Source organism: Triplophysa rosa, linkage group LG8 (genome assembly GCF_024868665.1).
Source record: "Triplophysa rosa linkage group LG8, Trosa_1v2, whole genome shotgun sequence".
Lineage (NCBI taxonomy): Eukaryota > Metazoa > Chordata > Actinopteri > Cypriniformes > Nemacheilidae > Triplophysa > Triplophysa rosa.
Genome location: NC_079897.1, coordinates 10,968,894 through 10,975,594, shown reverse-complemented (window position 1 = coordinate 10,975,594; position 6,701 = coordinate 10,968,894). Strand labels below are relative to the sequence as shown.

The window sequence follows — 6,701 nt, the reverse complement described above, 5'->3', positions numbered from 1 at the left end:
ACAAAGAGGATGGGGCGAGAATAAATATCTGAACTGTGCTGAAGTCACTATGAATTATGGATTATGGCACTTGGATTGTGGCTCTCAAATAAGGTTCACTTCGTTCTCTGTTGGGTCATTGTGAAATAATTCATTATTAAAAGAAAAAGGCAGAATGAGTTCTGCAAAGATCGATATGAGTTGGTTGTGTGAGGTTAAGACACGCGCAAGACACAGTAGTCGTGGATTTCTAAGTAAAATTGGTATTTCATTTTGTTTTAATTACACCTTTGATATCTTAAAGGAACGGTACACCCAAATTTGAAAATTCCGTCATATCTTATATGGAATTTAAAATTTTGAAACAAGCACAACAAGTCCAAATGTATCCATTTCAAAATGCATACATGATAGAAAATGTTGTCTTTCATATCCCATGACTTCTGTGTTTTATCACAAGCAATGAGATTTCAAGTTAAAATCATGCCACCATATTTGAACTTAATCTGCTGATTGGTTTGTTAACGTTGACATACAACATAAAATATCATAAAATCATAAAATATTCATTATTTTCTCTCACAAACGTATTGTACTGTACATAGGCTCTCACAAACATATTGTACTTTATATAGGCTAAGTCATTTGGATAACATTATTTATGGAGGTATGTGCTTTTTGCTTAAGATTGGATCCCATATAAAAAAAATATTGTCACAGCATTTTAATATATAATTACTTGTGTTTAACTACAGAGGGTGTCATATACATTTGGAATGACATGAAGGTGAGAAAAGTATGAGATTTTAATGATTTAATGTTTCGGGTAACTGCTTTTTTAAATCTTTGATTGATAAGGCTGACATTGAAAGCTGCTCTTCAATCTGCTTTTCTTCCCATTTAAATGTCATCATGTCTCAGTCTCTTCATAGCCTACTAATTTGATGATTCCATTTCTACTGTGACGTTTACATTTTTAGATCTTTGGACTGCCAGGACATTTTCACACAAGACTGGAATCAAAAAATCAAAAAATGTATTGCTGAAAACACGCATGTAATGAGATCATGTGACAGCAATGCAGCACACCACAGTTTGAAATGCTTCTTGTTTACATGTATGTATCACATACTGAACCCAATATAGCCTATTTACTATATGCTTTTTTTAAAACAGCAGACAGTTTTGAGGGTTTACTGCGGAAGTCCATGGTACACTGTAAAAAATGTCAGTAGATTTAACAGTAAAATACCGTATAAATGCTACAGTATAAAACCGTATTTCATAAAACATGCGAAACCCGTAGAATTTACAGTGGAAATCTGTAATTAGTTTTACGGAGTAAGACCGTACATTTAACAGGTAAAAACATATGAAAATACGGTTTATTGGAGTAAAACATTACAGTACACTGTATTATTTGCCATAAAAAAAGAACGTCTTAAAAATATTCTTATTATAAATAGGCTACATAAACATATCTGACTCCCCTGTGCAGTGTGCACTTAAACCAGTTTTAATATGTGTTATAAAATCATCTTTTTCTGTGTAAAGTTGTAATATAATGACTTCTATACATTGTTTAGCTTAAATTGTCTGCCTAAACCCCCCAAAAAATTTCACCTTGACATTTGTCACTTTTGATAATTTAAATATTGTTTTTATGTAATTAGCAGTGCTTTTACATTTTTAGATTGTGTGAAACAAATTTTTTGTCTCTGAACTCAAGAATGTATTTTATGGTAAAGCAATCAACTCAACAAGCATTTAAAACATAACCGTTAAGCATCATCCAATCAAGATATACGTTGCGCCTTGGCTTCCTGAACAAAGGATGTGATTGGTTGAATACTCATTGGCGCGGAGCACACAGTAACGTAAAGTTTGCGTTCCCGCGTTTCAACAGTGACGATTCTGATGAAGCACTGTTGGAGCTGAACTACAAATCAGTGGAATATATATATATATATATATATATATGTATGTATGGCATTGGGCATATTGGTAAGTTGGATTTAACGGTTTTAGCAGTGTGTGATTTTAAACACGAGTAGAATGTACACTGTTTTCATGGGGCATAAACATATTTAACTAGCCAGCGCATGTAGGCAGACTTGCAAGTCCTAAAGCGTGAGAGCTCTTGATCCGTGGAAATATTCTGTAAAATATATGTTTGTTAAGTACTTTTGCTAAATAGAATCAAGCAGTGCATCGTTTTAAATACGAGTAAGTTAGCATGTAGGCTACACTGTTTAAACATGCCTGGCAGCGGATGTAGTAAAACTCGCAAGCTCTAGATGTCCTGCCCAGTTTGTGAAATATAATTTATGTGTTTGAAACCGTAGTAGAGTGTGTATTTGTTCACGTAGTTTAAATGTTTAGCTGTCAGTTCTGTGTGATATCAGTGCAAATCCTTAGGTAGCATGTTTTACATAACAAACTTCACCTTAAACCACGGTGCGTGTTCAAGTGTGCATTTTTACCGTAAACAAAATAGATTCACGTGTTGCTACTCCACATGCCCTTGCTGTCACAAAACTAGAAGTTTTGAGAGTACAGAAATGGTTGCTCAGAGGATGTGAAAGGCATGATTCTTCTACCTCTCTCCTGTTTTGATGAGAAAGAGGAGCTCCTCCATTATGTAGAAGAGACAAGCCTGGCAAAGGATGTGGAGTTAGAAAACCTGCCTGTGACGCCTTGCATTATTGTGTGTGTGGTAAGTGAACGTTTTGTTAATATACAGTAGAACCCTAAAGCTTTAATGATTAAATGTTTAACTATAAAGTTGAGTTTATAAGTTTACATGCCCCTTGCAGAGTATGCAAAATGATAGGGATTAAAGTGATAGTTCACCCACAAATGAAAATTCTGTCATCATTTACTCACCCTCTTATCATTTTAAACTAGAACACAAAAGAAGATATTTAAAAAAAATGCTGGTAACCGAACAGCAGTGGCACCCATTCATTTCTATTGTATGGACACGAAACCAACACAAGTCAATGGGGGCCAGTTAACAACATTCTTCAAAATTGTGTTCTGCAGAAGAAAGTCATACAGGGTAAATGCTGAGACAATTTTAATTTTTGGTGAACTATCAATTTAAGAAATAAGATACAAATCATACAAATTGCAATTTTTAATTAGTTCTGCACAGAACAAACTGTTCCACATAATATATGTTTTTACATATATTCCACAACACAGATTAATAACTCGGTTTACACAAATCTAAACTTTAGAACTGGTTTATTTCTATTATTTCTAAAATCTATTTTGTGAAATGGTTATTTCAGGGCAGTACTAAATAAACTGCAATTTGTATAATATTCTTGCCATACTGTATATGTAAATACACAATAATCTTACGTTCATAAATTTATGTATATTGCATTGAAATGTATCTACAGGACCCTCCTGCTATGCTGCTGTCCGATTCATGCTAGCTGTGGACCGCAAGATTGTGAATGATGACATCACTTCTTTCATCTCTGCTGTTTGCCTAATGTTCTGCAGTTATTACTGCTCCAAAATTAACTACCCTACTGAACTGGCGTCAGTGCTTGAATTCCTGCAAAGGTATGTAAAGAGACTTAGGAGGGGAGATTCATTACGGTGTAGCTTAATTTACAGACTTATAAATGTTTTTTTTTTCTTTTCAAGGTGTTTTTTTCATCCTCAATCCGGAGAAAGGGAATAAAGGAGGTGGAAAAGAAAAACAAAAAGCTACTCCCAGTCTTCACCCTAATCGCTGACCTTTCTGATCATGAATGGCGAGAGACTTTGTAAAGGTGGTCTGCAGACTGTTTCCAAGTTTATACTCGGGGTGAGAGACTTTGTAAAGGTGGCCTACAGACTGTTTCCAAGTTTTAATCTCTTAAAGGGTTATTTCAGGCTTGAATCAAATTTTCCCCATGTTTTACTTACCCTCAAGGCATCCTAAGTGAATGTAACTTTCTTCTTGAGGAATAATGGAGTCAGAGTAATAATACCACGTATCCTTTTACTTCCAAGCAGTAGAATGGGAGTGAATGGGGGGCAATTTTTTAAATCTCCAAAAAGTGCATCCATTGATCAAAGAGCGGCTCGACACGGCTCCGTGGTCTTAACAAAGGTCTTCTGAAGCGAATCCATGCGTTTGTTTAAGAGAAATATACATATTGACAACGCTATAAAGGATAATGTCCAACATCCGCTGCAGGCGAGCGAGAGGCTTGTTTCTCCGGCAAATGACGCAGAGTCTTCACCCTAAGTAAGTTCCTGTGACGAACACAGCATTTTTCGTTTTCGCCAATATAAACACCGCCTCTTCTGGGCGGGAGCTTTCGTCGCCATCATTTAACGGAAAAACAAGCCTCTCTTTCGCCTGCAGCGGCTGTTAGACATTATCCTTAATAGCGTTGTCAATATGCATATTTCTCTTAAACAAACGCATTGATTCGCTTCAGAAGACCTTTGTTAAGACCACGGAGCCGTGTCGAGCCGTTCTTCTTTCATCGATGGATGCACTTTTTGGAGCTTCAAAAAATCCCCCCCATTCACTCACATTCTGCCGCTTGGAAGTCAAAGAATACGTGGTATTATTACTTTGATTGCATTATTCTTCAAGAAGAAAGTCACATTCACTTAGGATGCCGTGAGGGTAAGTAAAACATGGGGAAATTTTGATTTTAAGCATGAAGTATCACTTTAAAGGGATAGTTCTCCCCAAAGTGAAAATTCTGTCATTTCCTCACTCTCAGGTTCTTCCAAACCTGTATACATTTTTTGTTCGGTTAAACAAAAAGGAAGCTATTTATAAGAATGTCAGTAACCAAACAGATCTTATCCCTCATTTACTGCCATAGTAGGGAAAAAAAATACTATGGGAGTCAATGGGGGATGAGATCTGTTTGGTAAATGACATTCTTACAAATATATTCCTTTGTGTTTAGCAGAACAAAGAAATATATACAGTACAGGTTTGACATGACAAGAGAGTGAGTAAATGATGACAGAATTTTCATTTTTGGGTGAAGCATCACTTTAAATGTAGACTGGACTGAACGATTTTAATTAAACCACTGTATACCAGTTGAAACACGAGAACAGAAAAATGCACTAATATTTTGTCTTAAATGCCTGCCAGTCTTTATTAAAGATACTTGGGACCTCACTGATGTCTTTGTCTTTTATAGATTTTGATGGGTTTTGATGATTTGATTTAGGTTTGCAAATGTAAGATATTTATCAATTAGTTTAACAGTAATTTTAATAGTTTCTTAAAGGTTAAATCTGAATGTTTAGCAAATAATTATAGAGTTTAACTGTAATTATTACAACATAAACCTTTAAATTAGACAGTGCTGAACTGTAAAAAAGATGGTTATGAACCGTAATTAATACAATGTAAATCCTGGAATTTGACAGGTATAAACTGTTTTTATAACAGCATAAACAAGTAAATTAGACAGTTATGAACCGTAAAAAAGAAAATTATTAACTGTAAAATATACGGTACAGTGGGTGCAATCCCGTAAAACCAATAACGTTGCAACCGTACTTTTGACGGTAAAGTTCTGGCAACCACAGCTGCCGGTTTTTTACCGTAAAATTTACGGAATATTTTTTACAGTGTATGCGAAACGATAGTTTTCCATCACAATTTCAATCCTTATCTCTAAAATATTATTGTGTCAAATTCAGATCTGTTACTTTTTGTCAAACTAGCTGTTTATGTTAGCATACAGTACATGGTATGCTAGAACAGTGTTCTTCTGACTGTGAACAACATAACCTCAGGAGAACATTGTAAAAGGCAAAGTTCACTCATTCTGTATATAACCTGTATGACCATTTGTGATGGACTTTGGCCTCAACACTTTTCATCTTGTCCTGATTTGTTATTTTATTTGTCTTAAGGTCAAATAAACTAGCCTGTCAGAGTCGTGGCGGTTAATCGTGCAACATCACTGTTTCTGTTTAGCATACTGTACATCCGATGAGTTGAAAGTGGGCTTAGTTGAAGAAAGCATTTCTGGTGTGAATATTTAATACCTGCTCTCTGCTAAGCGTTGCTGTAGTGTATCCTGAGGACATATAGCCTGGAGCAGCACACCACCCACCTGCTACAATGCCATCCGCTCGGACACCAGGTCCATTCAGTCACGCAGGAATGGGTTGCTGTCAGAATGCAGCAGGTAAATTTGTAGTAACGGGAACAAATGTTAAAAGCATGTTGACAACTTTTCAATGTCAAAACGCACCACCAGTCCCTGTGCAGTCCCTCTTTGCGATGGCCATCGGCAATGTTTACGCTGTATTGTAGCATGTCAGAATTACCACGCTTAAATGTAAGCCATGTGTACATGTAACACGGCTTTAGAGTGCAATCAATTAATCCATTAATTTACATTAATAAACTAGGGGATCAGCTTTGAACAAATCCATGTTTTTACCCTTATTTAAATGTTTTGGAAGAAATGTTGTTTTATAAAAAGGTCCTCACAGAAATGTTGAATGTACTCGTTTACCAGAGATATTGCCAGCAATTTTATCTTTTGCTCTTTCTTTCGGGACCCTTATCTTTTGACATTATATTGTCCTATACTTGCCAAGTATTGAATAAAGATTCAAGATGTTTTTTTCTTGTGTCAGAGCTGTGTTGTCAGATATTGTCTCAGTGCATTTGTGACTGTCCTAAAGTCAAAGACCCTCTTGTGTTGCTGTGCTCCATGTCAAAC

General features: G+C 35.7%; 1 long non-coding RNA gene across 1 annotated transcript; it reads left to right on the top strand.

Moving 5' to 3' along the window:
• Positions 1 to 1,195: 1,195 nt before the first annotated feature.
• LOC130557980 (uncharacterized) lies at positions 1,196 to 5,591 on the top strand. The gene is made up of 3 exons (XR_008963374.1): positions 1,196 to 2,695; positions 3,390 to 3,558; positions 3,643 to 5,591. It is a non-coding gene; the product is annotated as an uncharacterized LOC130557980 (long non-coding RNA).
• The last annotated feature ends 1,110 nt before the right edge of the window (positions 5,592 to 6,701 follow it).